We start from the raw sequence: 25,390 nt of genomic DNA on the forward strand, positions 1-25,390 counted from the left end.
CTGTGCTATAGAAAAAGCCTCTCTTATGATAGAAAAGAGAAAGGGAACCTTTCCCCACCTCCTCCCCCGAAGTCCCCCACAAAAACAGAAACCTAAGCCCATCTTTGATTCCTTCTCTTCCTCCTTTTGCTGTCCTCCCTCCCTCCGCCCCCTTCTTGTCTCCAGCTTTCCTGGCAGCTAGAGGAGGGAGCAGGAAAATGTGTACCTGTAAGTACTTCTGGCTGTCTTGCTCCCCTCCCTTTTTTCTTTATCTAAAAGCAGAAACTCAGAACTGCTCTGAGTTCTTCACAGCCTTTTCCTATGTGTAGAAGGGGATTTGCTGAGGTTTCTAATGGGATTGAAACAATAAATACTGTTGCTTTGTACAGTTTGTTGTGGAGTAATTGTTTCTCGTCCAGAGCCCCTTTCAGTGTGGATCCTCAGTCGTCCGTTTCATCTTTCTGCTGTAATGGTCTCTGGCTTCTAGTTTTCTTTCAGCTGACGCTATAAGAAGAATGTTATGCTAAGGTTTCCTTTTTCTTTCTTTCTTTTTTTTAATTTCTTTTGTCTGTAGCGGTGATGGTTCTAGCTCCCCCTTCCCCGCACTCACCCCCCCTTTTCCATGTCAGCTCCAAGCCTCTCTGTGAATGGAGTCAGCCAGCTGACTGAGCGCTGGCATCACGCCAGCGGCTGCGAGGCAGTGAGAATGTGCGCGCGCTCGCGTGTGTAAGTGTGTACAGAACACAAAGGGAGAGGCCTGCAGCCTAGGAGATCACGGGCTGTTATAGAAGGAAGTCTGCGTCATCTCTGCTTACTTGGGCTGATGGACAAGGGAAAGGGGAAGGTTTAGAGCAAGAAAAATACCCGTTTGACACACACACACACACACACACACACACACACACACACTTTTTTCTTTCCATCTTTAAAAAAAAATTAGATTTTTTTTGTTGTGGCAAAATGAGTGGGAGCTTCTGTGTCCAAGTGACGGTGACCATGTTTCTGTGGAAGCAGTAGCTCTTCTGGGAGGTGAAGTGATCTCTTCTTGAGGTGTGCCTTCTTGAGGAAGAGGGTCCCTAAAAGAGAGGTGCCGTCTGGATTTAACACCTGTAGTTGGTTAAGATATCTCCTCCCTCATCCGCCCCCCCCCAAAGAAAAAACTCATTTGTAATCATCCCACTTTGTGAGGGGCCAGGAGTGGGTGGCCATAGTGGTGCTCTTAGGAAAAGCAAAAAGCCAGATAATAGAGCAAATAATATCTGTTAACTACTCCTTTGACTAACCCCCCCCTTTCCTCTTTTATTTCTTGTTACTGTTCTATTTAGTGTATTATAAAAATGCAGCATTCTTCCCTGTTACATGCTGTGGAGTTTGAGTTGTACAAAAGGAAGGTCAGCACAGGGAAAGAAGGAAAAATTAGAGATCTGAGACTTTGCAAGTGTTGCAATTTGGAGATTCACTTGGAGTGATTGTATGTTTCATTGGCTCTTAGGAGCTCAGCATTCATTTAGAAATTATATTTCAATTTAACACCAGTTTACCAAGGTGTCTTTTTTCTCAGTTTCTCTTTGTGTGCTTTTTGGGTGTGATACGTACATGACGCAGCTCTTGTGTCAGGCGGAGGTGTGGGATAGAGAGTGTTGTTGAATAAGACCCCCTGTCACAGTTGTTTCCCGTGAGCTTGTTTTTGTTCCTTGCCTGACCATTCAGAATAGGGACACTCATATGCCGCAGTCGAGTAGGGAGAGTTTGGAATGGGAGGGAGCTTTTGAGCTACTCTATCCTCTAACAAGGTTTGAGAAGTTGCAGTCTAGAGGAAGCTCCTTAATTCAGTATTTTTGTTATAGCCTATGAATCTGTACTCTTGCCACATTTTTACATACAGCAGTCTTTGTGTACATGTGTATTTTTCCTCTTGGTATATGAATTTTGGTGCAGGTGTTAAGAGGTGCATATGAAGTTATACTTTTTTATATCTTTTTTTTTAATACTTATTTTTTGAGGGAGAGAACACGAGCAGGAGAAGGGCAGAGAGAAAGAAAGGCAGAGGCAGAGGACCCAAAGCGGTCTCCACAGTGAGAGCAGAGAGCCTGATGTGAGGCTCAAACTCACCGACAGTGAGATCTTGATCTGAGCTGAAGCCCGACGTTTAACCGACTGAACCACCCAGGCCCCCTGAGGTTATACTTTCTTTAAGGGTGACCAGGTGGGACTTGCAGAGTGGCTGGCCTGTGCTCACTTCCTCGGCTACCCCCAGTTATTTTACTACCTCGGTAGTTGGAGCCACTCTTCTTTTTCTTTATAAATGAATTAAGGGACATTGTTTCCCAGTCAGGTGAATACTGGAAGACAAAACAGAATTAGTCCAGCCTAGCTCAATGACTAAAGATCCAGAGCTGTGAGATTCCCAGGTTCTTAGAAGTGATCATTACCTTTGTGAATTGATGCTATTCTTTAAGACTGTTTGGTAATGTTTCCCATGAGAAGTAGCCATTTTACATGTGTGTATGTGTGGTACTGTGTTTACCTCTTACATTGGTTTCTCTTAAATATAGAGAGAAGTGAAGATGTGAAGTTTATTTCACCCCCGACCATCGTCTCTGATTTAAGATTCTGTCTGTATTCTGATGCTTGCTTATTGGACCAATAGGTTTTTAAAAAGACTTTTGGCAGCCTTTTAGAATCCTAACTTTTCTCGTGGTGCCTGGAAGCAGATTAGTAGGGATAATCTTATGATTCGGCAGTTATCAGGGAGGCATAAGTTAGTACGTTCTATTAATGGGCAGACTTTTATTTCTTCTCATAGGCCCTAGTTGTTGTTTAGGAGTGGCTGAAGAGTTATTTTGAAGGATGCGTGGACTCTGCCTTTGACCATCTCTGTCTCTATCACTTGTTTTAAATGATATTTGGCAGAATTTTCTTTATATGTCAGAACTTTTGTGCTGACTTATTATAATATGTATTAGCATAATTATTATTATTTGACTTACTAGGATGGTGAGGGAGGATTGCTTACCCCTAGTCATTAGGTTTTTAGGCAGCACACCGTAACTTGTCATATTTGAGCATAGAGGCCTTTATGCTCTTCGGTATACATTAACTGAACACAACGTCACCTAAAGCCGGATCACCTAGGTTCTTGCATTTAGTAAAGTATGATGTGTGGTAGTTAATGTGGTTAACTCAGTTAGTTAACGTGGTAACTCCGTTAATGTGGGTAACTCTGTTAATGTGGTAACTAACTCCGTTAATGTGGTACGGAAGAAACACTGTTAAGAGCAAGTAAACAACAGTGGTCTTTGCATTCTTATTCAGAATAACTGTTGTTTACCAGTTTGGATCAAAACACCAAGAATGGCAGTATAGATAGATACCACATGATATGATGATTAAGAATGTGGACCTTGTGGACCTTGATGGGACGCCTGGGTGGCTTATTCAGTTGAGCATCCGACTTTAGCTCAGGTCATGGCCTTGCCGTTCGTGGGTTCGAGCCCTGCATCAGGCTCTGCGGACAGCTCAGAGCCTGGAGCCTGTCTTCAGATTCTGTGTCTCCCTCTCTCTTTCCCCTTCCCCTGTTCATGTTCTGTTTCTCAAACATAAATAAATGTTAAAAACAAAAAGGTAATTAAAAAATAAAGAATATGGACCTTCATGTAAGAAAGACCTTTCTGTTTGAATTAGGCTTAACTATTTACAGACTGTGAGACCTTGGAAAGTTATGTAGTTTATCTGTTTTCTTTTCTGTAGAAGGGTAATTATTAAAATTATTAAAACCCTTCTAGGGGCATCTGAGTGGCTCAGTCGGTTAAGCCTCCGACTTCAGCTCAGGTCAGATCTCACATTCGTGGGTTCGAGCCCCGCGTCAGGCTCTGTGCTGACAGCTAGCTCAGAGCCTGGAGCCTGCTTCCGGTTCTGTGTTTCCTTCTCTCTCTGCCCCTCCCCCTCTCATGCTCTGTCTCTCTTTGTATCAAAATAAATAAAACATTAAAAAAAAAGTTTAAAAAAACCCCTTCTATAAAGGGTTTAAATGAGATAAGGTATTATAAAGCACTTTAGTACTAGACACTTTAGAGCTTAGCCAATAAGAGCTCAGTGAATGTTAGCAACTGTTACTAATATTCCATCTGTTGGGTTTACTGCTCTTTTCAGTGCTCTTATAAGTTTCTTTTAGCCAGTTTGTGGCTCCCTCCATTTTCTATTTTTGTCATATATTTTGATTAAGAGTGGGTTTATTGACCTACATGTTGGAAGAGTTTAGATCAGAAGTCAGCAAACTACTGATTATTTTTGTAAATAAAGTTTTATTGGAACACAGCCACACCCATTCCCTTACAACAGAGGAATTGAATAGATGGCCCACAAAGTCTAAAATATTAACTATCTCAGGCACCTGGGTGGCTGAGTCCATTAAGTGTCTGACTTCGGCTCAGGTCATGATCTCGCAGTTCATGAGTTCAAGCCCCACATTGGGCTCTCTGCTGTCAGCTCAGAGCCTGGAACCTGCTTTGGATTCTACATTCATCCCCCCCCCCCCCCGCCCCTCTCCTGCACTCACACTCGCGCTCCCTCGCTCACTCTCTCTCTCAAAAATAAACAAACATTAAAAAGTTTTTTAAACAGGTCCCTGGGTGACTCAGTTGGTTAAGTGTCAAACTTCAGTTAAGGTCATGATCTTGTGGTTCGTAAGTTCGTGCCCCACATTGGGCTCTGTGCTGCCAGCCTGGCGCCTGCTTCAGATTCTGTGTCTCCCTTGCTCTCTCCACCCCTTCCCCACTCATGCTCTGTCTCTATCTCTGTCTCTCTTTCAAAAATAAATAAACATATAAAAAAGTTTTTAAATAAATAAAATAAAATATTTACTACTTGGCCTTTGACAAAAAAGGCTTTAGGTCTAGGTCTAGATCACTTTTCTTAGAAAAGTGAGCCAGGAAGGAATTTCTAGAAATCAAAAGGGAGGTAATTAAAATCGACTAAATTTAAAGGACTAGAAGGAATGGAATTTTGTAGCCTGGGGAGTCGTAGAAGGGAGGTACAGTGACATAACTGATACGAATTAAGGTGAAGGAAAGCACTCTTTGGAGTTGGGTAGCTGGTAATGGTGCTTATGTAGCCTGTCGGGGCATCGCATATGGTGGGTATTGAAGAGAAGCACAGGGCGCCCGGGGGCTCAGTCGGCTGAGCGTCCGGCTTCGGCTCAGGTCATGATCTCACAGTTTGTGGGTTCAAGCCCCGCATCGGGCTCTGTGCTGACAGCTCAGAGCCTGGAGCCTGCTTCCGATTCTGTGTCTCCCTCTCTCTCTGCCCCTCCCCTGCTCGCGCTGTTTCTCTCTGTCTCTCAAAAATAAACAAGTGTTAAAAAAAATAAAAAATAAATACAGAGAAGTACAAATAAAAAAGGTTTGCCACCAAGTAGTTTGCATTAGACCTGGAAAGTAAGGGTGCCTGCCTGGTTCAGTCGATGGAGTATGTGACTCTTGATCTTGAGGTTGTGAGTTTGAGCCCTATGTTGGGCATAGAGATTACATTTTTAAAAATCTGGAGAATATATGAATTGGTAGGTTTCTTAAATAGTGTATTGGTTGTCAAAATGTGGTCTGTGGACTCCTGGGGTTCCTGAGAGTGGTTCATGAGAATCTTGAGATCAAACCTGTTCTGTAATAATACAAAGGCTTTTTGTGTGTGTGTGTCTTTTTCACTGTGTTGACATTTGCATTGATGATCCAGAAATAATGGTCATTAAAGCTGCTGGTGCCTTTGCATGAATCAGAGCAGTGGCACTAAACTGTACTAATTTTCATTGTATTCTTCACTGCCGTACAGTTTAAACTTGCAGTTAAAAAAAAAGATGCAATTTTATTTTAAGAATATTTTGATGGAGTGCAAATGGATTTTACTTTATCTTGACCCTTCAGAGCACAGCTCTTGAGTACTCTGTGAGATAAAGTGACGCACTTTTTCTGGGCAGCTGTCTCAAGAAGTACAGCGGGCTGCAGGCTGACTTGCCGCTTTCTTCCTAGAACCGTTCCTACTTGACGAAGGAATAATCAACACCCTGTGTTGACTTGCGTATTTGACAGACATTCTTGAAAATTTTCAAGGAAAACAACTTATTGTATTTGTGTCCACTGAAAAAATTAAAATAAAAATTAAACCATGAGTTTGACAGCTTCTCAGAACTTATTTTATGATGAGATTAGTGGTGACATTACCCAGTGTGATTCGTTTTTATATTGTATAATGAAGTAAGTCCGCACTTGAAATGTACATGACCTAGCGGACCAGAATTTTCCAAATGACAAGTGCATGATGTAACAAAATCATGTGTGGGTAAAAGATCGATTCAGAGTGTAAGATAGGGGCGCCTGGAGGGTGCAGTCAGTTAAGCGTCCAGCTTCAGCTCAGGTCATGATCTCACTGTTCGTGAGTTGAAGTCCCCCATCGATCGGGCTCTGTGCCGACGTCGCAGAGCCTGGAGCCTGCCTCAGATTCTGCCTCCCTCTCTCTCTGCTCCTCCCTCACTCATGCTCTGTCTCTGTCTCTCAAAAATAAATAAACATTATGGGGCACCTGGGTGGCCCAGTCGGTTAAGTGTCCAACTTCAACTCAAGTCACGCTCTCATGGTTCATGGGTTCGAGCCCCGTGTTGGGCTCTGTGCCGACAGCTCAGAGCCTGGAGCCTGCTTCAGATTCTGTGTCTCCCCCTCTCTCTGACCCTCCCCTCTTCATGTTATCTCTGTCTCTCAAAAATAAATAAAAAACATTAAAAATTAAAAAAAAAATACCCTTCTTTGGTATCAGTATGAACCCCTAAGTTTTAATTTGTACACCTATTTATGCACACATGCATGCACACAGATGGAGATAGAAATAGGTGTGTGTGTGTGTGTGTGTGTGTGTGTGTGTGTGTTTCCTTTTTCTGACAGGACTTGGAAGCAGTGACACCGCCATAGCAGTGAACACACTTGACACCAGGTCTTGGTTTCTAGATGCTTTTCTCTGGTGGAAGAAACTTGAGTTCCTTGGAGAAATGACATAGGGCCAAGGAAAAAAAATCCTTTGGACATGAAACATCATGTGGGTACCAGAGAAGAATGAAATGCTCCAACAAACAAACAGACAGAAAAATGGTAAACCAACTTGAAGGAGCTTCTAACAATCGGATCTGGAACAGTTTGAAGAACAAAATAAGTAATGATAGTAATGATTATAAACCATGGGATAAAATAAATATCCCTAAGTCCATAGTGCTATAAACAAATGTTTGAATAAGTAAGTAAGAGACAGCCATGTATTACAGTAAAATTCAAATCAATAAATATAGAAGTGATGACGGAAACATTACATAATACTAATAATTGTTACAGGCAAGAACTGTCAGTGAATGCTAAAATTAGTGGGTGGAAGTTTGATGCAAAACGAGGTTTTGTATGGCCTCAGAGTATGTCTTCATATAACTTTCAGTGGAGAAACCTGTCAGATGCCACCTCCATCAAGTGATTACAGTTAACATCGTCATAGTGCAACATGTTGACACCGTGTTCTTCCTGATAGGATGCACTGAGAAAGGTACAGTATTGCTTTTGTGATGTTTTTGTCAGAAATATACTTCAGACTAATGAGAAAACATCACATTAACCCAGATTTAGGGGCATTTTACAAAAGGACTGGCCACAAAAGTGTGAAGGTAAAGAAGGAGTAAGAAACTGTCCCAGTTTGGAGAGCAGTAAGGTCAGTGTGGGACTGCAGATATATACAAACCACATCTTCTTTATCCACTCATCCATTGATGGACATCTGGGCTCTTTCCATACTTCGGCTGTTGTCGATCGGGCTGCTGTACACATTGGGGTGTGCGCGCCCCTTTGACACAGCACACCTGTATCCCTTGGATAAATACCTAGTAGTGCAGTTGCTGGGTCATAGGGTAGTTCTAGTGTTAACTTTCTGAGGAATCTCCATACTGTTTTCCAGAGTGGCTGCACCAGTTTGCATTCCCACCAGCAGTGCAAAAGAGATCCTCTTTCTCCGTATCCTCGCCAACATCTGCTGTCGCCTGAGTTGTTAGTCTTAGCCATTCTGACAGGTGTGAGGTGGTAACTCACTGTGGTTTTGATTTATATTTCCCTGATGATGAGTGATGCTGAGCATTTTTTCATGTGCCGGTTCGCCATCTGGATGTCTTCTTTGGACAAGTGTCTATTCATGTCTTTTGCCCATGTCTTTACTGGATTATTTGTTGTTTGTCTGTTGAGTTTGTTTAGAGGTTTTGGATACTAACCCTTTATCTTATATGTCATTTGCAAATACCTTCTCTCATTCCATTGGTTGCCTTTTGGTTTTTCTGATTGTTTCTTTTGCTTTGCAGAAGCTTTTTATTTTGATGAGGTCCCAGTAGTTTATTTTTGCTTTTATTTCCCTTGCCTCCAGAGACATGTTCAGTAAGAAGTTGCGGCAGTCAAGGTCAAAGAGGTTTTTGCCTGCTTTCTCCTTGAGAATTTTGATGGCTTCCTGTCTTATGTTTAGGTGTTTCATCCATTTTGAGTGTGTTTTTGTGTATGGTGTAAGAAGGTGGTCCAGGTTCATTTTTCTGCATGTTGCTGTCCAATTTTCCCAGCACCACTTGCTGAAGAGACTGTCTTTATTCCATTGGATGCTCTTTCCTGCTTTGTCAAAGATTAGTTGGCCATTTCTGGGTTCTCTATTCTGTTTCATTGATCTGAGTGTCTGTTTTTGTGCCATGTTTTTTCTTTTTATTATTTTTTTAAATAAAACAACTTTTTTTATGTATGTTTATTTTTAAGAGACAGACAGAGCACGAGAGGGGGAGGGGCAGAAAGAGACACATACACACACAGAATCCAAAGCTTCAGGCTCTCAGCTGTTAGCACAGAGGCTGATGTGGGACTCGAACCTACAAACCGTGAGATCATGACCTGAGCCAAAGTCAGACACGTAACCGACGGAGCTACCCGGGCACCCAATCTTTTTTCTTTTCAATATATATGTTTTTCATTTCGGAGAGAGAATAGTGTGAGTGGGGGAGGGGCAGAGAGGGAAAGAGAATCCTAAGCAGGCTCTGCCCTGACAGTGTGGAGCCCAATGCAAGGATCCATCCCACAAACTGTGAGATCTGAGCCCAAATCAAGAGTTATACCCTTAACCAACTGAGCCACCCAGTATCTCTTTTGGGTGATTTTTTAAGTGCCAGGAATTTCCCTGACAACTGGTGATGTAGCAGTGAACAAAGTAGACCAGTCTTTCACTCCATAGACTTTAAAGTTCAGGGGCGCCTGGGTGGCTCAGTTGGTTAAGCTTCTGACTTCGACTCGGGTCATGATCTTAACAGTTCATGGGTTCAAGCCCTGCATCGGATTCTGTGCTGCCAGCTTAGAATTTGGAGCCTGTTTCAGATTCTGTGTCTCCCTCTCTCTTTGCCCCTTCTCCACTGACACTCCGTCTGTCTCTCTCTCTCAAAAATAAATAAACATTAAAAAAATTTTTTTTAATTCAGTGGGAGGAGAAAGCCAACAATAAGCAAATGCACATACCATGTGAAAAAAAAAAAAAACATAGTGGAGGTGTGCCTGGCTGGCTTAATCGGAGGAGCATATGATTCTTGATTTCAGGGTTGTGAGTTTGAGCTCCATGTTGGGTGTAGAGATTACTTAAAAATAAAATCTTTTTTTTTTAAGGTTTTTTTTAATGTTTTTTATTTATTTTTGATACAGAGAGAGACAGAGCATGAGTGGGGGAGGGGCAGAGAGAGGGGGAGACACAGAATCCGAAACAAGCTCCAGGCTCTGAGCTAGCTGTCAGCACAGAGCCTGACGTGGGACTTGAACCCACGAACGTGAGATCTGACCTGAGCCGAAGTCGGAGGCTTAACTGACTGAGCCACCCAGGAGCCCCCTTAAAAATAAAATCTTAAAAAAAAAAGTGGAGAGCAGGTGCCTTTGTTCGTAGTTTTAAGTAGTTGGATCCATGCTCTTCTACCTAAGAGGAGCTTAAGACAGTTTCTAACTCAGTATCATATATGTAATGTTTGGAGAGGTGTGTCTTGGCTCACCAGGAAGTGGATAAAGTGAATTGTACTTTTCTTTGGACCCCAGCTTCTTTCTTTACAAGCTTGATGCTTTTGCAACAGCTCTAGAGATATTTGCAGTAGGAGACTGCCAGTGTCACTGTGGTTGTGTCTAGTTGTTTTCTCCGGCCAGGTTTCTTTCCAACTTTCCAGGTATATTGGTAGTATGATAAGCATGTTAGGGTCAGTTATTGTGTTTCTATCCTATAGGGAGAGTGGGGTGGTCTCTTTTGATTCTGTGTTATCTAAGTCTCCTTTTAATGGGAAATTGTAAATAGAATTCAGATGGCCACATCGATGCATACTCTTTTCAAGCTGTTGTTCACATCTTTACTGTTCCACCAGTTCCTGGATCTTAGAGATCCTACCACTGGAACTGTGTGGAAACAGTCTCTAAAGTGATCCAGTGAGGGGTGCCCAGGTAGCTCATTTGGCTGAGCATCCACCTCTGGATTTCAGCTCTGGTAATGATCAAGAGGTCATGGGATCAAGCTGAGTATCGAGCCGGCTTGAGATTTTCTTTCTCCCTCTGTTCCCCTCTTTCCCTCCAGTGCATGGACTCTCACTCCCTCAGTAAAGAAATAAAATAATCCAGTGAGGGGCACTTGCGTGGCTCAGAGTGTCCGGCTTCGGCTCAGGTCATGATCTCACGGTTCATGGGTTTGAGCCCCACGTCGGGCTCTGTGCTGACCGCTCAGAGCCTGGAGCCTGCTTCAGATTCTGTGTCTCCCTCTCTCTCTGCCCCTCCCTGCTCGCGCTGTCTCTCTCTCTCTCTCAAAAACAAATAAAATCATTAGAAAAAAATTTAAAATAATCCAGTGAAATGGTACTTTTGGAGAGAATTTCACTCTTTGTAGCATCTAGGGTGAAATCTGTTGTATAGCCATTTTGTTATCCCCTTAGGGGCTCTTAGGCCCATCTGAGGAATTTGTTTTGCAGTTTGGTTTGTATGTGTGTAAATTCCTTTTGGGAGCTGAAATAGAGAGGTTACGTTCTGGGAAAATGCAGAGTCGATTGCTGGGGATGGTTGGCAGTAGGAGACATTAGGTAGCTTGGAAGGGGCTCAGCTGTCTGGTTCGCATTTGGGCAGGCGCACTGCGTGCGGAACAGGAGCGCTGCTCTGCGAGACCTGGAAGTGCAGTTTGCTCCCAGTTTGCTGGGAGATAAGTGGCTGTTCATTCTGCTTTACAGTTGTACCCCCAGTCTCTGAGGCTCTGGTGAGATAGGGTTTACATGTGTGATTGATTATGTCTGTCCCTTTGAAATATGTGAATTGTCATTGCGGAGCTTTAGGAGGGTCTGCTCCTTGTGGAGTAACTAGCTAGCTAGGCTGCTGCCTACAGTGCTCTCCCTTCTCTGTTACGACTAATTTAGTATATAAAGCTGTCAGTATTCTTGAGGGATATTCTGGAGAAAACTTTGTGAGGCCTGAATCTTGTGAGACCTTTCCAGTGGCATGTAGGTCACTGGTGTTCCTGCTGTGCCCACCTCCCAGCTCCCGTCCCTCAAAATGTAGAAATGTGGTTACTCTCCCAGACCGTGAGTTCAGACGCCTCTGGCTTTTGTTAGTCTGTTTACGCGTGTGTGGGTGTGGTAAATACACGCTTGCTGCCTGTGCCGCTGTGTTCATATCCCGTGCCTGTGGAAGATCTCAAATAAAAGCCTTTACTGACGGAACAGAGCGTTACAGGTGGCCACCATCCATGACGTGAAGCTGGCACCACTCGTCCCTGTGTGGTAGAAGGGGCATGTCCTGGGCACTAGAATTACATCTGGGTGCCATCCGTGACTCTCCGGTAGTGTGTGACCTTCAGCAGGTTTATGTCGTCTTTCTGAGTCTCAGTTAATCTCACTCATAGGATGGGTGGGGAAGATATGGACTGCATAGGAATATGCTGCAAATTAAGTGAAATCTTGTTTCTCTGGTTCTTAATCCACAGTTTGGGTATTTAGCCATCACTCAGCTGCTCTCCGGCTCTGCCTTCTTCCTCGCCCCTGAGAACACCTTGCTACTTTTCTTCCCACTGACGTACACTTTCCCCCAACTGTTTTCAGACTTTGTGTGATGAGTGTATCCCCTGAAAAATGGTTTATCTGCGAGGAAAAGAGGCTCTCGGGACACGTGTGCACAAAGTGTACCTCCGAGGCCTTTTTCTGGGCAGGGCGAGAAATCTCGACCACTCCAAACTCTCCTTTCCTTCCCCTCGTTGTTATTAGTGCCCTGGGATGAAACATGGAAAATATATTCTTTTTGTTTCTCTCTTTAAGTGTTACCTTAATAATATTCCTACAGAAAGCCTACATTTGTTCTATTTTGCACAAAGAAAAATGGAGTTTTAATTATATACATCCTAGGCTGCTCACTTGCCTATTTCTTTTGTGAAAGTTTAGGCCATTCATTCTTAAAGTATAGAGTGCCTAATAATCACCGAGAAAAACATAAAATGCAGATCCTTTGCCTAAAAAATTCCAATTTATTACTTTGAAATGGGCCTTTGAAGAGGCATTTTATTTTTTAATCTCTCTTTTAAGTTTTTACTTATTTTGAGAGAGGAAGAGCATGCACAGCCTGGGAGGGCCAGAGAGAGAGGTAGAGAGTGGCTCAGGTAGTGCATCCAACTTCAGCTCAGGTCATGATCTCACGTTCATGAGTTCGAGTCCCAAATCGGGCTCTGTGCTGACAGCTCAGAGCCAGGAGCCTGCTTCAGATTCTGTGTCTCCCCCTCTCTCTGCCCCTCCCCTATTCATGCTCTGTCTCTGTCTCAAAAATAAACATTAAAAAATAATAATAACTGCATAGCTAAGCCTCAGGGAAATAAGGAAAATCATCAGGGACAACAAATGAAAGGCGAGCTGAGAATGAGCAGTGTGTATGTGACTTAATGCTGTGACAGTTCTGGCGCTCTTCTGGTCTCAGTAATCAAAAGACTTGGTTTTAATGCTTATGCAGGTTCCAGAGAGACAGCATTAGGCCTAAATGGAGCAGAGTTAGAGATGTAAATCCTCATAGAAGACTGGGAGCCTTACAAAGAAAATGTTTCTCGGGGCGCCTGGGTGGCTCAGTCGGTTAAGCCTCCGGCTTTGGCTCAGGTCAGATCTCACGTTCGTGGGTTCAAGCCCCGCATCAGGCTCTGTGCTGACAGCTAGCTCAGAGCCTGGAGCCTGCTTCCGGTTCTGTGTCTCCTTCTCTCTCTGCCCCTCCCCTCTCATGCTCTGTCTTTCTCTGTAACAAAAATAAATAAAACATTTAAAAATATATAAAAAAATAAATAAAGTCACTCAATTGTATGTATTGGTGTATTATCTTTAAAAAAATTTTTTTTTCTTTTTAAAAAAAATTTTTTTAATGTTTATTTTTTGAGAGAGAGAGAGAGACAAGAGTGTGAGTGGGAGGTGGAGGGGTGGAGAGAGAGGGAAACACAGAATCTGAAGCAGGCTGCAGGGTCCAAGCTGTCAGCACAGAGCCTGACGCAGGGCTCGACTCATGAACCTCCAGATGATGACCCAAGCCAAAGTCAGATGCTTAACCGACCAAGCCACCCAGGTGCCCCCCAAATTTTTTTTAGTTTATTTTTTGAGAGAGAGAAATAGCAGGGGAGGGACAGAGAGCGAGAGAATGGTAAACAGGCCCGGCACTGTCAGCACAGAGCCTGATGTGGGGATCGAACTCACAAACTGTGAGATCATGACCTTAGCTGAAATCATGAATCAGACACTTAATTGACTGAACCTTAAAGGCTCTATGCTCAAGAAAAGGAGGTTACCATAAAAAATTCCATCCCCTAGTTCAAAGAAACAAGGAAACTTGTACTCTGGGTTCTGATTAGGGATTGGTGGGAATATCCCCTGAAGATTTAAGTATGGGTCTACACTCCTGCGGTGTTAAATTATTTTTGTCTTGGGGCGCCTGGGTGGCTCAGTCAGTAAAGCTTCCGACTTCAGCTCAGGTCATGTTCTCACGGTTCGTGGGTTCAAGCCCCACATCAGGCTCTGGAGCCCATCTTCGGATTCGGTATCTCCCTCTCTCTCTGACCTTCCCTGCTCATGCTGTTTCTTTCTGTCTCTCAAACATAAATTTAAAAGAAATAAATAAAAAGTAAATTATTTTTGTCTTGGTATCCCCAAGCTGAGAAGTAAATACAAAAAATTATTCAGAACTTTTTATACCCTTGGGGTAACTGGCAGGAACACATGGAAAACTACTCTGGAGGAACAGGCCCATGATCCAAACCACGGAAGTCCCAATGAAGACAGAGCTTACAGTAAGAAAATAACAAAACACAAAAAAACAATGCATTTACCATGAACAAGAGTCACTGTTATAAAAATCAGTAGGGACTGAGACTTCAGATTAAAAAAAACTCTTGATTACAGTTTATAAAGTAAGTATATTTAAATTGTTAAGTACAAAGATTTTTGAAAGAGTAGAAAAAATGCTTTGGGGGAGACAGACTTGAAAATGAACCATATAGAATATCTAAAAATGCAGAATATGGCCTTCTGTTCAGCGGGTATTTTGTACATTTTATGGGCCAGGCGCTGAGTAAAATAGAAAGAAAAAAGAAACGAAAAGAAACGTGAGGGAGATAGCTCAACATTCTCATGGGTGGGAAACAGACCACCAAATATAAATGTGGAATTTTAGTCATAAAAAAGAAGGAAATCTTACTGTTTGTGGCAAAATGAATGGATCTTGAGGGTATTATGTTAATTGAAATAAGTGAGAGAGAAAGATACCGTCTCCTGTGTGAAATCTGAACATAACAAAACAAAACACTGAAGCGCCAGAGGACAGATCAATGGTTGCTGGTGGGGGCGGGAGGACGCCACGGGGGAAGCTGGGCAGAACGTACAGACTTTTAGTTACAAATTAGTAAGTAAGTTCTAGAGCTGCTTGTGAATCCATGGAGATGCAGTGGATGGCATGGTGTGACCGAAGCTAACAGTACTGTATTATATATATTTTGAAGTTGCCAAGCAAGTGGTTGTGAAAAGTTCTCATCACAAGAAAAAAACCTAAGTGGATGGTGAGGGGGATAGTAAGACTTCTTGTGGCAGTTACTAAATATGTATAAATGTCAAATCATTATTATTTACATCTGAGACTAATATAATGTTATATGTCAATTATATCTCAATTTTAAAAAAGCATAAATGATCTTGAATTAGAATGAGAACCCAGATATATGAAGTCCTGAAGGCCAAGTGAAGAAAGCATTTCAAAAAGAAAGGAATACTAACTTGTTTAAATACTGCTGAAAATTCAAGTGAAATCAGGACTGATTAAAAAAAAAAGTTGAAAAACCGTTGGATTTGGTAGCATGACGTTGATTAGTGACTTGGAAAAGATGGTTTCTTCATGTTGATAGAACAAAATCTGCACTGAATTGTTTCAAGAAAAAGTGGAGACAGTGTAGATAAAACTTCCGAGGAGTTTTGCTGTGAAGTGTACAGTGAAATGGGGCAAGAAATGGAATCGAACAAGAAGTTGTGGGGAAATCTCCCAAGGTAGAAATTGTACACCCAAGTTGGTACGAAGAGCTGGAATGATCAGCAATATTGGCTGAGTAATGTAACCAAGTAGGGCGTTTACTTTTTCTTTCTTTCTTTCTTTTTTTTTTTTTTAAGAGAGCGTACATGCGCATGAGCAGGGGAAAGGCAGCGAGAGGGGGAGAGAGAATCCCAAGCAGGCCCCACATTCTCAGTGCAGGACCCAATAGAGGGGTCTGTCTCACAAACCTGAGCCAAAATCAAGAGTTGCATGCTTAACTAAGCCATCCAGGAGCCCCCCAACTAGGGAACTTACTAAGGCACGGATGCTTGAGTCCCGTGGTAGACCAGTTAGATCAGAATCTTTAGGAATGGGACCCCTGGTATCAGCCTGTCTTTTTTTTTTTTTTTTTAATAGTTCTTAGATGATTCTAATGTGTATTCAAAGTTGATCTGTTCTGCAGTAGATCAGTGAAATTAAAAACTCAGAAGATGTGTTTGTTAAACAGCACATTCAACATAGCTGAAGAGAGAATAAGGAGCAACAGGAGAAAATTACGTAGAATATAGCTTTGAGATAGAAATGGAAAATATGAAAAAATTTTGAGACCTGGAGACCAGAATAAGATGACCCAAGATATATCTGATAGAGGTTCTAGGATAGAATAGAGGGAAATGGAGATGGCAATAATATTCAGAGAGATAATGGCTAAGAACTTTCCAGAATTGTTAAGTATATGAATCTTCAGGAAAATACAACTAATTCTGAAAGGATTAATAAAACACATTAGAATGCATGAGTGATACTAAGTTTTGTAGAACATTAAAGACAAAGAAAGAACTTATGAAAGCAACCAGGGAGGAAAAAAGAGATTTCCGCAAAGGAATGAAAATTAGACTTAAATCAAACCTCTCAACAAGAAAATCCCAGGAAACTATTTTCAAAGTACAAAAATTTGGAATTTTGTAAGAACAAAAAGAAATTTGCGGGTAAATCTAAATTAGGCTTTACTATATATAACACACTAATTATGAGTAATTTGATAGGAACTGAAAAACAAAAATAGGTTTGAATAAAACAGAAAATGAAATAAAGAAAATTTAAGTCAGTCCAGTGGATAGAAGACATAAAAGATTAAAAAAAAAAAAGCACAGAACAAGCAAGATAGTAGAATGAAGATGGTAGAAATAAAACCAAATATATTAGTAATCATGATAGTAAGTTTAAATGAACTAAACTAGGCAGCTAAAATATCAGGTTGAATGGAAAAACAAATTCAAGTACATACTGTAAAAAAGGCACAGAAGTTAAAAAAAAAAAAGGCACAGATATTGAAATTAAGAATGGAAAAAGATGTTTCAAATAAATATAACCAGAAAGCTGATGTGCTCAAATTAACAATGGACAAAACAAGGTTTGAGGCCATAATTACAGGAGCTTTTAAGATACAAGTAAATAGAAATTGAGGAGAACTTTGATAAAGGAAATTTCAAGTGATTAAAAAAGTTCTTATTTCATCTTTGTTTTCAAAAGACTTTTTAAGATTTTTATTTCTTAAAATAAAATGAAAGGGGGAGGGGCAGGGAGAGAGGGAGACACAGAATCGGAAGCAGGCTCCAGGCTCTGAAGTGTCAGCACAGAGCCTGACGTGGGGCTCGAACTCACCAGCCGTGAGATCATGACCTGAGCCGAAGTCGGATGCTTAACTGACTGAGGCCCCCGGGCGCCCCTAAATTTTTTATTTTAAATACAATCTACTCCCTGATGTGGGGCTCAAACTCACTACCCCAAAATCCAGAGTCAGTCAGATGCTCTACTCACTGAGACAACCAGGCACCCCTGTTTTTAAAAGATATATTTTGATACATATGATATTTTAGGTTGTCAGATTTTTTCTTTTACTCGCTGTCTGTTGCACTGTTTCCTGCAAAAAATCTGATGTCCTTATTTTTATAGAACATGTCTTCCTTTCCGTCCTCTTGTCCTGGCTGCTTTTAAGATTCTGTAGTTGTTCTGTGCAGTTTAATTACGATGTCCCTTGGTATAGTTTCTTCATGTTTCTTGTGCTCAGGACTTACTGAGATTCTGGGATTTGTAGGTTTATGGCGTTCATGGTTCATTTTTAGCCATTACTTATTCATATATTTTTTCTGTCCACTCTCCTCTCTCCTTGAGGGGCTCCAGTGATCTGTATATGAGGCTGCGTAAAGTTGTCCCTTGTCCCCTGATATTCTTTCTTACTCATTCTTTTTTCTCTCTTTTTAAAAAGTTTTTTAAAGTTTGTTTTTTGAAAGAGAGAGGGAATGAGCTGAGGAAGGGCAGTGAGAAAGGAAGACAGAGGATCTACAGCAGGCTCTGTGCTGACAGTAGAGAGCCTGATGTAGGGCTCGAACTCATGAACTGTGAGATCATGACCTGAGCTGAAGTCAGACGCTCCACCAACTGAGCCCCCCCGGCGCCCTACATTCTTTTTTCTATCTTTGATTTGGGGCGATTTTTATTACTAGATCTTCTGGTTCATTAAATCTTTTTTCTCTCATAGCTAATCTGCCATTAGTATCATTCATTCATCTTTATTGAGATACATTTTACATGCCACAAAATTCACCTATTTAGAGTGTACAATTTAATGGTTTTAGTATATTGGGAGTTGTGCAACTATCCCCACAGTCTAAGAATAGAACATTCTCATCACCCCCCAAAAAAACCCCTGACCCATTACCAGACATTCCCCATGTTGACCCTGTCTTCAGCTCTAGGCCACCACTAGTTTTTTTTCGGTTTCCATAGATTTGCCTAGTCAGGTTTTTTCATGTAAATGGAATCATACAATATATGGCCTTTTGTGACTTCTTTCACTTACGTAATGTTTTCAAGGTTCACATATGTTGTAATTCTTCTTTTCTTTTTGAACTTTAAGAAAGCACAAATGGGGGAGGGGCAGAGAGAGCCAGAGATCAAGACCCCAAGCAGGCCCCACACTGTCAGCATAGAGCCCGATGTGGGGTTCAGACTCATACATTGTGAGATCATGACCTGAGCCAAAGTTGTCAGATGCTTAACTGACTGAACCACCCAGGTGCCCCATTTATGTTATTCTAATCAATACTCCATTCCTTTTTGTGGCCATATAATATTCCATTGTACAGATCTACCGTATTTTGTTTGTCAATTGGTGGACATTTGGACTGTTGACACTTTTCAGCTATTATGAATAGTGCTGCTGTGAATATTGATGTACAGGTTTTTGCACGGGAATAATGTGTTCAGTCCTCTTGGGTGTATACCTAGCAATGGAATTTTTGGGTTGTATGGTAACTCTACATTTAACTGTTTTTTTAATTTTTTAAAAATATTATTGATACAGAGAGAAAGAGAGCGTGAGTGGGGGAGGGGCAGAGAGAGAGGGAGACACAGAATTCCGAAGCGGGCTCCAGGCTCTGAGCTGTCTGCACAGAGCCCGATACGGGGCTTGAACCCACAAACCGTGAGATCATGACCTGAGCCTAAGTCAGACACTTAACTGACTGAGCCACCCCGGCGCCCCTGGATTTAACTTTAGGAGGAACTGCCGAGCTCTTTTCCAAAGTGATCGTGCTGTTTTATATTCCCACTAGCAGTGTGTGAAGATTCCAGTTTCTCTGTGTGTTCCTCAGCACTCACTGTCTTTTTTATTACAGCCATCGTCCTGCAGCTCTCACCTCCGTGGTTCTCTGTCCTTTTTGAAATCTAGTTGCTTTTGTCTCCCTGCACCCCACATCTTCAGCTTGCACAGCGCCTGCCTCCGCCTCAGGCTCCTGCCCACACCATGCCCTCAAAACTCAAGACAAGAGATCGGGATGGTTGGCAAGCTCCCCTCATTTGCTTCTGCTTCCTGTGGGATCCCTGCCTTTGTTGCCTGATGGCCAGTGTCATGAAAACCCTCATTCTGTGTATTTTGTCGGGGGAGGGGGAGATTTGTTATTTCCGGTGGAAAGTTAAATCCAGCCCAGCCCATGTTAACACCATCTTGGCCAGAAGTGGACTTGGGCTCATTAAATATCAGCAAATTTTTTTTAATTTTTTTAATGTTTTATTCATTTTTGATACAGAGAGAGACAGAGCATGAGAGGGGTAGGGACAGAGAGAAGGAGACACAGAACCAGAAGCAGGCTCCAGGCTCTGAGCTAGCTGTCAGCACAGAGCCTGACGCGGGGCTCGAACCCACAAACGTGAGATCTGACCTGAGCCGAAGTCGGAGGCTTAACCGACTGAGCCACCCAGGCGCCCCTAAATATCAGCAAATTGATGCCTAATTGTTGAACTGGAGAATGGGTTACTAAACTGTATATATTTGCTGTGTTGTTCCACAGCAGTTAAAACAAATGAACTAGAGCTTCATGCATTCAGTTGGATGAGTTTTAAATATTAAAAAAATTGAACATTGAAAAGCACATGAAAAAGGATATGTACAAGCACGACTTTTATGTTTATTTATTGTGAGAGAGAGAATGAAAGTGAGGGAGCGGCAGAGAGAGAGGGAGAGAGAATCCCAGGCAGTCTCCACACTGTCAGCACAGAGCCCGATGTGGGGCTTGACCCCATGGACTGCGAGATCGTGACCTGAAGTCAAGAGTTCAATGCTTAACTGACTGAGCCGCCTGGGTGCCCCTTACAGGAGCTACTTTTTAAACTATAAGCATACACAAATTATACTACATGTTATTTATGGATATATATGCAATCATCTTATAAAAGTATTCATGGTGGGGCGCCTGGGTGGCTCAGTCGGTTGAGGGTCCAACTTCAGCTCAGGTCATGACCTCACGGTTCATGAGTTCGAGCCCCACTTTGGGCTCTATGCTCACCAGTAGCTCAGAACCTGGAGCCTGATTTGGATTCTGTGTCTCCTCCCTCTCTGTCCCTCCCCTGTTCACACACTCTCTCAAAAGTAAATAAATGTAAAAAAAATAATAATAAAATAATATAAAAATATTCATAGAAATGATAAATCCATGATAATGCCTCTGAGGAGAGAAGGGGAAGAGAGGGTAGAGAGTGGTTTAGAGATGAAGTTACACGGGGTCCTTCGACTGTGTCTGTAGTGTTGAATTTCTCTCTCTTGCCCCTCCCCTGCTCTTTCTCTCTCCCTCTCTCCCTCAAAATAAATAAATAAACTTATACCAAAAATGGGGAAAAGACCAGAACAGAGGGTGTTCACAAAGGATGATTTACGTGTGGCAGATCAACACATGAAAAGATAATCAGCATCATTCGCCGTTAGAGAAATGCATTTAAAAACAGCCCTCTCGAACCTCAGAACCGCTCAAGCAGTGACAGCACCAGAGGCCAGTGGGCATGTGGAGAAACCGGACTTCCCAAGCACTGCTTGCGGAACGCACGATGACGCAACAACACTGGAAAGCAGACTAGTGGCTTCTTCTAAAACTAAACATGGGTCACCGGGGTGGCTCAGTCAGTTAAGCATTCAAGTCTTGATTTCGGCTCAGGTTATGATCACGAGTTCATGAGTTCAGGCCCTGTATCGGGCTTAAGCCTGCTTGGGTTCTCTCTCTCTCCTCTGTCTCTGCCCTTTCCCCACTCGTTCTCTCTCTCTGAATAAATAAACTTTAAAAAATTTTTGTTGTTGTTGTTTATTTTGAGAAAGAAAGAGAGTGAAAATGAGCCAGGGAGGGCAGAGAGAGAAGCAGACTCCAGGCTCTGAGCTGTCAGCACAGAGCCTGATGCAGGGCTCAAACCCACAGTTGTGATCATGACTTGGGCCAAAGTTGAATGCTTAACTGAGCAACCCAGGCACCCCCCAGAATTTTTTTTAACTCAACATAATTTGCTGTATTACTGAGCAGTCACTGTCTTAAAGTGTTTATCCCAGAAAAATGAAAGCTTATGTTTCTGCACAAACCTATGTATGAATGTCCATCATAGCTTTATTTGTTACAGCAAAAAAACAAAAACAAAAAATCTAGAAACAACTGTTGTCCTTCAGCAGGTGAATAAATATGGCACATTCATATATCATGGACTGCTAGCCAGCAGTAAAGAGGAGCAAACTGTTGGTACATGCAACAACTTGGATTAATCTCAAGGGAATTATACTAAAAGCCATTTTTCAAAAGCCAACCTTAGGTGTGCCAGAGTTCCTCAGTCAGCTAAGAGTCCCAACTCCTGATCTCTGCTCAGGTCTTGATCTCAGGGTCATGAGTTCAAGCTTGGGTTGGTTTCCATACTGGGCATGGAGTCTACTTAATTTAAAAAAATAAAATAAAAACCCAACTTCAAAGTTACATATACTGTGTGGTTCCCATTATATTTGTGAAAAGGTGAAATTCTAGGTATGGAAAACAGATTGGTGATCCCCGGGTTTGGGATGTGGTTTGGGGTAAAAGGGTGGACATGGGGATGAAGGGGCAGCAGGAGGAGCCCTGAGATGAAGGGCCTGTTGACGGCAGTGGCTAGACGCACCTGCAGACGTGATGGTGTTGCGTAGAATGAAATAAGCACAAGTGAGTCCTCGTAACACTGGAGAAGATCTACACGTTATAACCGTGTTGGTGTGGGGCGCCTGGGTGGCTTGTTGGTTAAGTGTCCAACTTCCGCTCAGCTTTGATCTCACAGTTTGTGAGTTCAAGCCCCGTGTTGGCTCCGTGATGACAGCTCAGAGCCTGGAGCCTGCTTCAGGTTCTCTGTCTCCCTCTCTCTCTGCCCCTCCCCCGCTCACACTATGTCTCTCCCTCTCGCTCTCAAAAATAAACTTAAAAAAAAAACGAGGGGCGCCTGGGTGGCTCAGTTGGTTGAACGTCCAACTTCGGCTCAGGTCATGATCTCACAGTTTGTGGGTTCAAGCCCCGCGTCGGGCTCTGTGCAGACAGCTCAGAGCCTGAGCCTGCTTCTGATTCTGTGTCTCCTTCTCACTCTGCCCCTCCCCCTCTTCAGCTCTGTGTCTCTCTCAAAAATAAACAAACATTTTAAAAATTAAAAAATAAGGGCATCTGGGTGGCTAAGTAAGTTAAGCTACCTACTTCAGCTCATGTCAGGATCTCACGGTTCCTGGTTTCGAGCCTCACGTCAGGCTTTATGCTGACAGCACAGAGCCTGGATCCTGCTTTGGATTCTGTATCTCCCTCCCTCTGCCCCTCGTGCTCTGGCGCGCGCTCTCTCTCTCTCTCTCTCTCTCTCTCTCTCAAAAATAAACTTAAAAAATTTTTTTAATTAAGAAACAAAAGTCTTTAGATTTGGGGGTACCTGGCATACGACTCTTGATCTCAGAGTCATGAGTTCAGAAGCATGGGTGTAGAGATTACTAAGAAAAATAATAAAAGTCTTTAAGGCAAGCATTATAATTCACGAGAAGGATATATTTATTTTATATACAGTAAAACCTTGGATTTCAGGTAACTTGTGCTGCGAGTGTTCTGCAAGATGAGCAACCATTTCTAATAAATTTTAACTTGATGAATGAGCTCTGTCTTGCCCCACGAGTAGTAAGTCACGGAAAACATCACATGATCACAACCAAGCCAGTGGTTCTCTCTCTCTCACTTCTGGGTTGTGGGTGACCCGTCTCCCACGCTCTGTCTCAGACCATGGTGTTTTGCAGAAATCAGTGATATTTCAGAATGTTGGAAGGTACCCACAACTGGCACTGGTGTATTTTTTTGTCACTTCGAAGCACCTATGGACAGTCCCTTGCTTTTCCATACAAGAGTAAGCTTAGGGATGCTTTGCTTCGTTCTAGGTCAGGCTGCCTCCAGCCTTTCTTATGCTGCCTTACTGCCGGTTACACTCAGTACGGTGTGTGACAAGAGGTTATTAATCCTGTGCTGTAGTCCACAGCAGTATGAGCGCATACAGACGGCCCCCATGCAGAAAACGTTGAGTAAGAAGGAGATGATTATGGTGGAAGTTAAGGAAATCATCAAGAAGTACAAACAAGGTATACAAGTGACCAAAATTGCAAGATTTTATAAGAAGTCTACGTTGACCATTTTCACAATATTAAAGAAGATATAAGGGAGCCTGATGCAGCAGACAGTCACAAGAATATCAAAGCAGTGGCCACCTGTTCTGGAAGACGTAGAAAAGTTGCTTCTGGTTTTGATAAACGAGAAGCGACTAGCAGGTGGCACTGTGACCGAGAACTTCATCTGCGAGAAGGCAAAGGCCTTGTATGTCGACCTCGTCAGTAAACTGCCAGGCGCATCCGCAGAGAACGAAGAAGCCTTCACAGCAAGCAGGGGACGCTTTGGTCACTTTAAGAGAAGTGGCATCCGCAGTGTTGTGAGGCACAGAGAGGCCCTGAGTTCAGACGCTGAGGCAGCTGAGGCGTTCCCTGCTGAGTTCCAGAAGCTCATGGCTTCTGAGTGTTGCCTGCCGGAGCAAGTTTTCAACCGCGATGATCCGGGGCTTTACTGGAGAGAGATGCCAAAGAGGACGTACGTCACAGAAGATGACACTGCGGCACCCAGTCACAAGCCCCTGAAAGACGGTCTCAGCCTCTTGTTTTGTGCTAATGCAAGCGGAGATTTCAAAGTCAAGCCCCTGCTCGTGTATCGTTCTGAGAATCCACAAGCTTTCAATGAATGCAAGGTGCAGAAGAGCCAGTTAAATATTCTGTGGAGGTTCAAGGGCCAGGCTTGGGTCACTGGTGTCTTGTTTGTTGAGTGGATCAATGAGGTCTTCGGTCCTGCAGTGAAGAAGAAATACCTTTTAGAGAAGAGTCTGCCGCTCCAGGCCTTGCTGGTGATGGGTAGTGCCCCTTCACATCCTCCAGGCTTTGAGGATGACCTGCTGGAGGAGTTCAAGTTCATTAAAGTCAAGTTCCTTCCTCCCGACACGGCTCCAGTCCTCCAGCCCATGGGTCAGCAAGTCATTTCGAACTTTAAAAAGCTTTACACCAAACCACTACTTCAGCAATGCTTTGAGGTGACCGAAGGAACAGACCTTACCCTATGAGAGTTTTGGAAAAATTATTTCCACATCGTGAACTTCCTCAGGATCAACAAAGCCTGGGATGGGGTCACCCAGAGGACCCTCAGTTCTGCCTGGAGAGAACTGGCCCGATTGCGTTCTTGGGCGTGACCTAGAGGGGCTTGCTCGGGAGCAGCCGCCGCCAGTTGTCGATGAAATTGTGTCCTTGGGGAAGAGCACGGGATTGCGGTGAGTGAGGATGACATTCAGGAGCTGGTGGGGGAGGGGGGCCAGGAGCCGACCACTGAGAAGGTGATGGAGCTGCACTGCGAGCAAGAGCAGGAGGTTACGGAGATCTCATCTGCAGAGGAGGAAGAGAAGGCGGAGGAATCCAGTCTTAGGAGAAGGTGGAGGAATCCTTCAATCCATGTGAGATTAGGAAGATGTGGAAAATTTGGAAAACAGTACAAAATGTAGAAAAGCACCACCTGAATGAGGCTGTAGCACTGCGAGTGATGAATCTGTTTAATGACAATGCAATGTCACCTTTCCATGAAGTCCTCCAAAGGTTGTAAAAGTAAGCGTCATTGGATAGGTTCCTTGTTGAAGGTGCACGAGAAGGATTCCATTAGTGATAGTGAAAGTCATCCTACCCAGTAACCCTAATCTTATCTCCCTCACACCAGCCATGAAGTTTTCAAGTGAAGTGTGGGTTAATTTATTTTTCATTATATTTTGTATTTTCTTTATTGTTTTGTATTATATTACAGCAATATAACCATTTTATATGAATATTTTTTGGTTATGGAACAAATCATCTGAGTTTCCATTATTTCTTGTGGGGAAATTTGCTTTGGTTTACAAGCATGTTTCTGGAACAAATTATGCTCGCAAACCAAGGTTTTACTGTGTGTCTTACACATATGTAT

General features: G+C 42.8%; 1 protein-coding gene across 3 annotated transcripts in view; it reads left to right on the plus strand.

The window, feature by feature from the left end:
• The window catches only part of GATAD2B (GATA zinc finger domain containing 2B), a 53,182-nt gene that overhangs the window by 7,865 nt on the left and 19,927 nt on the right, over positions 1–25,390 (plus strand). The window contains exons 1-2 of one of the 3 annotated variants that reach the window (XM_029936114.1): positions 6,939–7,109; positions 7,444–7,548. The gene's annotated coding sequence lies outside the window, so the exon portion shown is untranslated. Of the gene's footprint in view, positions 1–6,938; positions 7,110–7,443; positions 7,549–25,390 lie in introns of those variants that run through there. The other 2 variants (XM_029936111.1, XM_029936112.1) reach the window with 2 other exon arrangements.

The sequence above is a fragment of the Suricata suricatta genome, chromosome 3 (genome assembly GCF_006229205.1).
Source record: "Suricata suricatta isolate VVHF042 chromosome 3, meerkat_22Aug2017_6uvM2_HiC, whole genome shotgun sequence".
NCBI lineage: Eukaryota > Metazoa > Chordata > Mammalia > Carnivora > Herpestidae > Suricata > Suricata suricatta.